We start from the raw sequence: 12412 nt of genomic DNA, 5'->3' as shown, positions 1-12412 counted from the left end.
ATAAGAGCATACTAAATTTAGGAGCAGAAGCACCTAGTTATTTATGAGAATACAATTCCCCAGAGGAGGGGAGTAAAAATAAGAGTATTGAAAATGTCTTAGCAGGAGCCGGCGAGGTGGCGCTAGAGGTAAGGTGTCTGCCTTGCAAGCGCTAGCCAAGGAAAGGACCATGGTTAGATCCCCCGGCGTCCCATATGGTCCCCCCAAGCCAGGGGCAATTTTTGAGCGCGTAGCCAGGAGTAACCCCTGAGCATCTAATGGATGTGGCCCAAAAAACCAAAAAAAAAGAAAAAAAAAGAAAAAAGAAAATGTCTTAGCATTGCATTCGTGACACTGGCGTTGCATTTAGAATACATTTCTAAATAGAGCACCTATTGAGGGGCCAGAGTGTTAGCGCAGCAGTAGGGCATTTGCTTTGCACTTGGCCAACCCCCGACAAATCTTGTTTCTATCCCGCATCCCATATGGTCTCCAAAACCAGGAGTGATTTTTGATTGCGTAGCCAGGAGTAACCCCTGAGTGTCACTGGGTGTGGCCCCAAACCAAAATACACACACACACACACACACACACACACACACACACACACACACACACAAAAGAACACCTGTTGATCACCAGCCAAGTAGATTCTTTTGTACTTTTCCAAATATTTTCCAAATATTAATATTATAATATATAATTTAAAATGTTATATTGATCATTGGGAAGGTTTATTATTAGAAATGTTTACTATTTTCAGAGTCATATGTCAAACTGGAACCCTGGATGAGTTGACATTACTTTTGAGCATTCTCCTCACAACCTCTTTTTAAATATGTTTGTTTTGGGGCCAGAACTTGGCAGTCCTCGGGGCTTAATTCTGATTGCACTTAGAGGGTCACTCCTGGCAGAACTCAGGGGTCCATATGTAGTGCCAGTGATTAGAACTGGGCCAGACACATGTAAGACAAGTGACTCACCCATTGTCCTTTCTCTAATTCTTCATGGTTTAAATATGGCAGCTTATTATTTGTTATTATTTGTTAGCTTTGATAACACTGGGATCAATCCATATTGTTGGCAGAACTACACTTCTTTTTGAGCTTCAAGGGAAAATCAATCTATTTTCCTGACCTCCATTCACAAAGGCCATCTGCATTTCTAAACTCCAGACCTAAATGGTATATTGGGGGACAATGGAAGGTCAGCCCAGAATTTTTCTTCCATAGCCTTCTTGAGCCTCCTCTCTCTGTCGTTGCTGTGTTGACATCACTTTGAAGTTAGCTCTGTAAAGACACCAGTGGAAGTTTGATTACTAGAGTGTCATATAGTTTGGATGGAAAATTATTTGGAATGGATTCTGATGTTGAGTATCACATCTTTAGCTGTTCACTTACCTAAATCATGTCTGTGTGTTATTTCACAGCAATGTGCAAATTGCTTAAGACTGTACCCTGCAGAAAGGGACTTTATATGAGCCCATTTGCAGCAATTTGGAAACCAACTCTATCAATATCAATATCACAACTGCTTTCGCTTTAGTCATTTTTGATCTTCACTCATAACGGAGAGAAGGAAAGGATTGTGTAATGTGCTGGAATCTGTCAATACTTTGTGTTTCTTATTCATTAAAACATTCCAATGCTGTTTTCCTCACAACTCCATTTACCAGGGAAGTTGAGGAGAAAAACACTAAACAGGTGTTCTTGACTTGAAAAACAGCAATTTCAAGCAACTCACAAGGGGGAGAAGTTGCAATATTTTCAGATTCTAAAGTTGTCACTGGGAGATAAATTTGGGTTACACATTTGCCTCTCATAAACAGACTTTTTTATCATAAATTTTTGCAGTGCATGAGGTACCTGATTTCTCTGGGGCCAGGCATGCTTCACAGAGCAATAGTGCTGCACAGAGAGAGTGTATATTTTCCAACCCTTTTTGCAAATGTACACAGATGAGCACAAGGAAGAGTATGCTCAATGGCTAATATGGGATTCTAGCTTCCCAAGGCAGGAAAAAAATGCCTGTGGTAAATATTTTGCTTGATTGATGAGAAGGTGTCTGCATTTTGAGTAATACAAACTCAAGCTTAAACATTTCTATGATACCATAAGAAGATTATTTGTCAAATAAACAATGAGGCACAGTTAGAATTTTATATAAGAGAAACGTATGGTACTGTATTTCTGAAGCAGTAGCTATATGAAGTAAGGGCCAAGGGAATAGTGATATTTTCTACCATGGTAATTCTCAAAATATGGTCCTCTGGGTACTAACATTGGGCATATTAAAATACATTCTTAGAGGTTGTATATAGAGTAGGGTGTATAGGGGTGCTTGCCTTGCGTGCAGCTGACCCAGTTTGCCTTGTGTGTTTGATCGCCAGAATTGTAGATAGTAACATGTGCACTGCCATGAGTATTTCTGAATCTAGAGCCAGGAGTAACTTTGAGCACTGCCATTTGTGCCTCCAGCCCCCGCCCCAAACTATAAAGATTCTTAGTCCACAACCCTAAAACCAATAAATTAGAAAGTCTGGAAGTACAGGAACAGCATTGTATGTTTCTGGGCATTTCAGGAGATTCTATTACATGATCACACAAGACCATTTTCTGGTTTTTTCTTTTTTTTTTGGTTTTTGGGCCACACCCGGTGATGCTCAGGGGTTACTCCTGGCTATGCGCTCAGAAGTCGCTCCTGGCTTGGGAGACCATATGAGACGCTGGGGGATCGAACCATGGTTTGTCCTAGGCTAGCACAGGCAAGGCAGGCACCTTACCTCTAGCGCCACCGCCTGGACCCACAAGACCATTTTCTAAATGGGAATTTGTTCATTCATTCAAGTCATTGGAAAGCTAAGAAGTCTAGGAATTCTGCCAGGGACAGATATTACAGCAGTGTAAAGCAAGAGTCAAACTCTTGGTTCTCTGGCAGCTTTCATCTGAGTGATGGGGAAAAATGAAAGGGAAGGAAGAATTTGTTAGTTTGAGGGAAATATTTTGGGTATCCCAGGATCCTTCCCAGGACCCAAGGTGGGCGTTTGATGCCAGATTGCCAAATTCTACAGTAGAAGTTAATCCAACTTTCTCTTTGTTAGCTGGCTTCCTTTCATGGTCAGCTCTCCGGACATAAGTTTTAAGACCTTTGTATGGATAATTTTACCCCCAAATGGGCAATGCTGTTTCAGTGGGCAATACTAAACTAGCTAGGAGCACAATGAATAAACTAGATGCAACCTGAGCACCACCTTTTGTTCATCTTAAAAGCAGATTTCCAGAGGGATGCTGATTACTTTCTTTTTCCTGATAGTAGGCAATATAAGTTAGGTAACAAGCTGTTCAAGCTCTGTAACTATCATTGGTGGCTTGCATATATTGGTTCCTCTAACTCTTCTATTAATCATCTTGGAGTCTTGGCATGGCCACTTTGGAATGGGCATTGGATAGGAATTGATGGGCATGCTTCCCAACATCTGGACTCTTAGACTATAAAGGATTATCTTTATACCAATAGTCTGGACTCTTAGACTATAAAGGATTATCTTTATAGCAATAGTCATACATCTGAGTAGTGGCCAATAGACAGATGGCTTTGATTATTAAGTGTAAATAGACATTCTTACCACAACAAATTGGAGGAATGTCATATCATATGCATTTGGTATTTAGTAGGACAGAAGCAATAGGCACCCACAAACTTTCATTTCAAGTGCTATTATTCCAAATGTTGAAAAATTCCATAGTAAAATATACAAATAAGTCAGATGCCAAGTGCAGTAAGTACCAATACTATATGTTAGACTGACCATATATAATTCTTTTTTTTATTTTTTTATCTACACACGTATAATACACACATTACTAAAAAGTTTAAGTAGCAGATAAAAAATTTATTTCAATTTGGTAATTCATCATGGATCTTATGGAAAAGAACATTTGCTTAACTAATCATCTGTAATAAAATGACAATAGTTCCATGAACTTTTAGATAGCTGAGTTCTCAGAATTATAATTTGTAAATTTCCCTTTGTAAAACAGTTGACTTTTCATTTTTGTTGAATATCTTCTTTCCTGTGAGGAAGCTTTTAATAAAACTTTATTTTATTGGGGATATTCCAAGAAATGTTCAGGATCACAGGGGAATGTTCTGGCAACTTGGCCAACAGGGCCAGCAGTTTAATGTAATGACAAACCAGTAGACCATGACCCCAGTAATCAAACTGCATGTAAGTAAGTCAAGTGCCTTAACACCTATAGTGTTTCTCTGGCCTAGAAGAAAGTTTTTGCAGTTTGATGTGATCCAACTTGTTTACTTTTACTTTTGTTTGTATATCTTTGGAGTAAAATTCAGCCTTTTATCATCAAATCTGATTTTAAGGAGGTTACTACCAATGGGTTCTAGAAGTTTTACAACTTTAATTATTTAAAAGAGGTTATTGAAACTTCACTTCTCTAATTGTGGGTTTAATTGTGATAGTAAGATAATCCAGCTAACTTCAATATACTGCTTTAGAAGATTTTGAATCCAATTCTTTCATTAATCAAAGGATTGTTTGGCTGAATTTAGAACTGGGTCTGAATGAGAAAATAGGAAAGAAATGTCAAGAGTCTAGTCTTGAAAAAAATAATGCCAAGGTCATGCTTGTGTTCCTATTGGCAGAAGTTAATGCCAAGTGCACTTTAGTTTGTCTCTATCCATAGAGAGAATTAGCTTCTTCAGGGGCTTGGTGACAGTAGTTTCTTTTGCTGTCAGCCAGATAAGAAAGTATCTCAGAATTTCAGGCCTCAAAGAATTCCTGTAGCCTCTGCAGAGAGCTGACTGTATTGACATCTGGTCACTTGGCAATTATAGCCTGCTCATGAGAAGTCACAGCCCAAGGTGATTGGTATTTCTTGTGTGTTCTAATTACCAGAGACATCAGGGCCAGCTCAAAGACCCTGTCACATTCTCCAGACTCTGGACCTGGGACATGTGGTAATCATTTCCAGTTAGCATTTTTCAAAGTACCTTCAGACTTCAAGAATCTCTCTAGAGCTCCTGGAAATGTGACTTTGGGTGAAGTATGGGGCAGGAACAGCAGTATTAGAAACTTGTTTCAACATATGAGTATGTCTTAAGGCTCAAATCGGTCTAAGCATTATTTTTTATGCCGAAAAAATGCTTTAGAAATATGATTCTGTTGTAGGTGGCTTCTGTGAAATGGGGAGCAGAGAGTTAACTAGTAGGTTTGGGGCAGGAATCTATGGCTTTTCTCTTTACCAACCTTGGTCACCCAGGGATGTCTTAGGGGGTGCTTTGAGTGTCCTTAGCAGTGCAGATTCTCCCATCATACCAGCTCCTCTGGACAGCGGGGGGGCTATACCGGGCGCCCTGCTAGATCTTCACCTTGTGTGAATTAAGCCTGAACTGTGAAGAGGAAGAGGAGAATCTGCCCTTACTTCTTCTGGGGGTTCCCTGCCACACACAACCCCCACTCCTGTCCATCATCTGCCCTTAGCAGAAAAGAATTTCAGGACAGAGACAAATAGTGTAGTGAAGTAAGTTTACTTAGGCAAAAGGACGTGAGAGAAAGATGTGAGTTCTCCAGTGTGGCAAGAGCTGAAATGAAGGAGACCCAACAGAACAGGATATGTTTTCTCTGCAAAGTCAGTTTCTGTAGGATCTTAAGCTGTTTTTACTTCCCCACTTCACTTTCCATCCCCCACAATCTATTAGGGTGTCATGGAGGAGAGAGTTGTAACTATTGGCCTTTCTTATCTCACTACTACTGTTGTTCCAGCATTCAAGCTTCTCCTCTCAGGAGCCCACCCCAAACTTGGCTTCTTTCTCCGGTTTTTCGAAGGTTCTCCTCCAAGTGTTTTTTGCTTTTCCCAAGGCCACCAGGCCTTTGGGCTTGATTGGTGAGGAGATGTGTGTACTTTTACAATCCGTATCACCAGGGAATATATCATCCAGCCTGCAAGAATTCTGTGATCTTTGCACCTAAGGAATGTAGAGACAGACAAGCTCTTGTTCAATTCACCCAGGGGGCTTTATTTTTTTCTTTTTCTGTAAACTTTGGGATCCATTAATGGGTTGTTCTCATCTTATCTCCTAAAACCAGACACAATAAAGAAAGTAATTGTTGATAAGTTGAAATACAATTGTTGCCACACAAATTTTCCTCAGGCAGGTTTTGACAACAGAAAGATGAATGGTTCAATGATGTATGCTAATTGTAATTTACAATTATGCCTTTGAAGGCTGTCAGAGAAATGACTCTGGAGCCTGAATAGATGTGCTCATGTAATTGGAGTATAGTGATATAGGATTAGATTTATTTAATGTTTTAAGAATAAAAACTAACATCAGTGAATAAAACTTAGGGAAAAGCAAAGAATTGATCAGAAAAATGGAGTTACTTTAAAAGAATTAGAAGGAAGGGCTGAAGAAATACAACAGTATGTAGCGAGGGCCGGAGGAATAGCACAGTAGTAAGGCAAATTGCCTTGCACACGGTCAACACAATATGGTCCCTGGTTTGAATCCCAGCATCCCATATTATTCCCCGAGCCTGCCAGGAGCAATTTCTGAGCACAGAGCCAGGAGTAATCCCTGAGTGCCACCGGTTTGACCCACATGCCAACTCCCCCCCAAAAAAACTCCAAAAAGAACATTGTATCACATAGGAGACCTAGGTTCCGTCCTGCATTCCATATGATCCTCCAACCAAGCAATTCCAGGAATAAATCCAGACTGCAGAATCTGGATTAAGCCCTGAGCATTGCTACATGTGGCCCCAAAGCAAAACAAATGAAGCAGAATGAATTAGCTGTCTTGCAGGGTAGTGTTCAGTTGGCTCTTTTGTTTTGGGGTATGCTGCTCAATAGTTTACTATTTACTCATTTACTCAATAGTTGCTGTGTCTGTGTCACAGCAACACACTCTAAAAACAGTGGAGAGAAGTATTTGTGGAACATTGAAGAGGGCTTCTCTGCTTAATACCATTTAAGTTTAAATATCAAACGAAGTCCAGGGTTATAGCCAAACTTTGTCAGATAGCTCACTCCTGGATCTTCTGTGTTTTTGTATTCACAGACAGGTTGCTATTTTAAAAACATTGTTGATTAGACTGGTTATAGAAATAAAACCCAAATTTAGAGGAACTAGGTAATTTTATTTGTTTTGGGACCACACTCAGCACTCAGCCTATACCAGGGCTTACTCCTGACTTGGCACTCAGCAATCACTCCGGATGTTTTTAGGGGACTATATGGGATGCCAGGAATTAAACCAGGGTCACTTACATGCAAGCCAAGTGCCCTACCCAATATATTATTACCCCAATCTTGTAGCTGGGAAATTTGTCTAGGGTCAAATTTTCAAGGATATTTAGGGTCATAGCATTTGCTCTCCTGGGTTTCTATCCCCAAGTCAGAAGGACATTCATCCCAAAGTATGGGTGCACTCCACTATTTATTGCAGCACTCAGTACAATAGCCAAGATTTGGAACCAACCTCAATGTCCAACAACAGATGAGTGGATCATGAAGATATGGTATTTATACACAATGGGATACTACATAGCAGAAATGATACAATCATATATTTTACAGCAACGTGTTAAATGAAGTAAGCCAGAAGATGAAGGATAAATACAGAATGATAGCACTCTTCTGAGGTACTTAAAATATGCACCATATATACATGTAATACTCCATGAACAAATACAATGGTTTAATAGGGTAGAAACTCAAAACACTGAAGTTGTCAACATTTACTGGGGAGTAGTGTCCAAAACAAGTGGAAGAGGAACAACACAAAGCCTCAACTATCCATTATAGCATAAAGAAACGAGCAACAGCGGAAACAATGGCTTAAAGCGAACAGGTATATAATCAGTTAATTTTTTACCACAAAGGTCTATAATAATGTCTTAGAAATCTTATACATGGTTACAGATAAAGAATATGATTGGAAGTCAGAGACTTCAGCAGAAGTATTTCAAACAGTGTGTTTTAATGTCAATCTTACTAGATTTAAAATAACCTCTCAGTTTTTCAGTCCACAGGGTTTCTTGGATACAGAGGGTGGACACCCTAACTTGACACCTCGGTGCTCAGTCACACTAGATACCATATTCAGTTTGCACTATGAAAATGTCTTGATAAAACACTCCAATATACCCCTTTCCTCTGGTTTATGGCCTCTATTAAGATCAATGAGCATACAGACCACTGAAACAGTCAACTGCTAAACACAGACTTATATTACATGTCCTACTCATCGAACACATTTGGGCAAATTAACATCTCTCTCTCTCTTTTCTCTCTCTTCTCACTACTTTCTTTCTCCCCATTCTTCTACCTCTTTTTCCTCCTCCTCATCAATTCAATTTATGTCAAATAAAACTCATACTGTTACTTTCTCTTTAGAAAAGAAATTTCAATACATAAGATGCAGCGGACAATAGTATATTGAATAGCCACCTACATAGATAGGCCTCATTAACATATTTAGTACTCGAGACGAGAAACCTATGTGTATCCTAAATTGCTTCAGTCATTATATAACCTTGAAACCTTCATTTAGGAAGGCCCAACCCCATCACTGATGAAATCCCTAGAAACTGAGAAAACATCCCAACCCGGACACACTGACCCAATCTCTCTTAGTTGATTTATAAATTTTTTACCTTATTTTTATTATATTTACCTATTTTTCTGTTCTCCTCTCCTATATTTTGTTCCCCTTCCTCTTTTTCTTAAGCTATACCTAAGCTAATTATTGTATGTTTTTATGTGGGCATGAGTACATAGAGGACTCCTCCATGAGAGTCAAAACCAGGGCAAAGAGATGATGGAGCCTGACACTCTCACCCACCCCCCCAATGCACCAGCAATATAATATAGCACCATGTCTTCTTGCAAAGGCATACTAAAAAAAGGGGAAATTTTAAGTATAGAAACAAGCTCTTATCTACTAGGGATAAGAACTTATACACTTTACAATACAGGGGCACCTCCCACTTTGAACATATGTCATTGGACCCAATTTAGATTCCAGGTGATTAGACAGTGAATGTCCATTCCTGAACTCTAGATCTCAGACATAAAACAGACAGTTCTAAGCAACAACTCCAGGAACCAATCTCCCTTTGGGACATTCTTAATACTGCTCTAAAACCAACATGAGCCGGTTTTAATATGACACCCCGACAGTGAGGAAATGGCAACAACTTGTCTAAGAGCAGGTTATCTTACCTCATCTTCTAATGATAAGATGAAATCAGAAGACATGTCATCCTTTGATTTGTACAAAAGCCAAGTTCGATATCTACAGAAGACTGACTGTGGTAACCATGACTGGGCAGAACTTATCCTCATCTGCCCTAATAAGCCATCACCCAGCTCCCAGAGTGAAAGAACACTCTCTCATTCCCACATCTCAAGCTCCAGCAAGAATCTGCAACCACCACTCCTGATGAAGCATTCTATGTGACCCTTCTTTTCATACACACTTCTTAATGTGGACTATTTTATGCTACCAGATTCAGACCCAGAAGGAGCCCTAGCTCAAAGACACTACCCTTATTGCTGCAAGCCATTTCTCAAACCCAACAAGACCGCAGTGTGGGAAGAAAATGGGCTCTGGATCTCACTTCCCCAAGAATATCTCTGGTTTGGTTGGAAAAAAATTTTTTTTCATGGGGAGCAGAGATGATTGGTCTTGGTACTTAATGAGTAAAGAACTCATTAGGGTAAACAGGTAAAATAGGGAGGGATAATGGATCAGGATTGGGGGGATGAGAGAATATAAGGAGTTCTGAAGGGGGGATAATATATAAGAGGGGCTATATACAGTATAGGAGTGGATTGTATTCTGTAAAGGTTGAGCAGACAAAGAGGAGTCAACTGTATACAAACTCATGCCCACTATATACAGACATTAGAGTTTTTTCATAAATTGTTGTTGGAGGCCTGACCCTCGTAGATGTGTCTGAGAGCTTAAGAAATAATTTAATTAAGAAAAGATAAATAAATAAAATATAGATTAGGATAGAAAGAAAAAAATATATGAGGGAAAAAACAAAAAAAAAAGTAAAAAAAAGAGCCTGTGCCTAGGAGTGGGAAAGTTTTCCAATTTCTAGGCACTTCATCAATGACAGGGTTGAATTTTGCTTAATGAAGCTTTCAGGGTTAGATTGTTACTGGAGCATTTTAGGATAAAGCATATTTTTCACATCTAAAGTACTAAGCAATACGGTAGTGAGCACTATAAGAGGTGTCTACCCTATGTAGTGTCATCTACCATGTCTTGTGCATCGAGGTTCCTTTCTTAAATAGAAACTGACAACATGGGCTTTATGGTATAATAGTAACACAGCTTGAAAAAGGAAAAAGAGAAGAAAGGGAAAAAAGAAAGAGGGATAATAGTAATTTGCAAAAAACATACTTGGTGAGTGGGACCTGTAACATAAATCTGTGGTGAGCAGTTGGTCTTAATGGTCATATGCTTTAGGTCCTAATAGAAGACTTAATTAAAAGGAAATGGGTAAGGTTGAGTGCTGAATTGCAAAATTAGGATGAAGAGTTAGTTATTTTATACCTAATTTAAGTCAATAGTATATATTGATAGTAAGCACTGCAGTGGGACCCCTGGCTTCCAATCATATTCTGCACCTAGATCTGTGGATAAATACATTAGAACATTATTATAAGCCTTTGTAGTGAGAGGTTGATTGAACATTTCTTCACTCTAAACAGCTATTTCCATTGTTGCTGGTTTCTTTATGGTATAAAAGATCTTAAAGGCTTTGTGTTTCCCCTTTCTCACTTGATTTGATTGCTTCTCCTTGCTCTTTCCTGGCACCTACGGTGTTCAGAAATTCTACCTAGAGCCAGCACAGGCAAGCAGCTGGCAGGCCTCCGCATGTGCCAGCGGCCTCTTGGCCCGGCCTAGGGTAGGGGGGCTCGGACATGGGTCACCCGACCCCCCTCTCCCCATTTCCTCCAGATCTCCAGGTGGGTTTCTGGAAGGAGCTGATGGGGCACCCTGGGTTTTCCCCACTCCCTGGCCGGGCCTGGACACTGGCCTAGGGTGGGGCTTAAATCCCTGTCCTTCGGGCTTGGGAGGGTCTCTCTCCCTTCCTGGAGCAGGATTTGTAGCCGGCATGGGCAGGCAGCTGGCAGGCCTCCGCATGTGCCAGCGGCCTCTTGGCCCGGCCTAGGGTAGGGGGGCTCGGACATGGGTCACCCGACCCCCCTCTCCCCCTTTCCTCCGGATCTCCAGGTGGGTTTCTGGAAGGAGCTGATGGGGCACCCTGGGTTTTCCCCACTCCCAGGCTGGCTACAGAGGTTGGCTAAGGGGGTGGAGTTTGATCTGGGGGGTGGCAGATAGCTGCTCAGCTATACTCAGACTGTCACTGGCAATTTCATACCTGTCTACATTTTGCAAACCGTGCGTGGGCTAGAGCCCCCGCGCGAACATATGCTCCTCCCAACCATTAGTATCCCAGATTTACTCTTCTTAACTTCAGTAACACACAGTTCTATTCTCTGACCAAAGACATACAGTAGATCTAACAAATCCCAGAACTACTTAGAAGGACAGAAGTTGAACACATATTGAACACATATATCTTATGAATATTTTATGGGTATTTTCTTTTTTTTTTTTTTTTTTTTGTTTTTTTTGGTTTTTGGGCCACACCCGGTAACGCTCAGGGGTTACTCCTGGCTATGCGCTCAGAAGTTGCTCCTGGCTTGGGGGACCATATGGGACGCCGGGGGATCGAACTGTGGTCCGTCCAAGGCTAGCGCAGGCAAGGCAGGCACCTTACCTCTTGCGCCACCGCCCGGCCCCAGGTATTTTCTTTAACTGATGTAACTCTCTATATATTCTTCTACTATGATGTTTCTATCCACTTTTCATCTTGTCTTTTCTTTGTAAGCTGTTCAGTAAGGATTGTTGGTGGAACTGTCCCTCAGTTTGATGCCTATGATTGAACTATGTAATGGAAATTGCTGGTCTTGTTCCTATTGCCTCCAGATGCACCAATAACGCTTCATGGCATTGATCCTTGTTTGCATAGACACATTAAAATGGGAAAACGAAAACACCATACATACAGATAAGTTCTTATCTAATAAATCTCAGTACAATGTACCTTACACCCTGAACATCGATATAATGACCTGGCACAGGCCTCAGAAGAATGGTCATCCTCCATTCACACCGGAAACAGGCAAGCTATCAAACGAAACATCCAAGGTCTTTTATAGCAACAGCTGGAAGCAGTCCTCTACCAGGAAAGACTCTACCAAGGGTCTGACATCGACCTCCTAAAAAGAGACTTCCGTTTACACTGAGAAGACTTGACAACAACAATGACCTGCTCTACAGGACATGGTTCTCTCTATTGCCCCTTAAGTGTGAGGTGAAACGAGAG

Source organism: Suncus etruscus, chromosome 6 (assembly GCF_024139225.1).
Source record: "Suncus etruscus isolate mSunEtr1 chromosome 6, mSunEtr1.pri.cur, whole genome shotgun sequence".
In the NCBI taxonomy this organism is placed as follows: Eukaryota; Metazoa; Chordata; class Mammalia; order Eulipotyphla; family Soricidae; genus Suncus; species Suncus etruscus.
The sequence above is the reverse complement of the archived record's forward strand: the minus strand, read 5'-3'. Positions refer to the sequence as shown.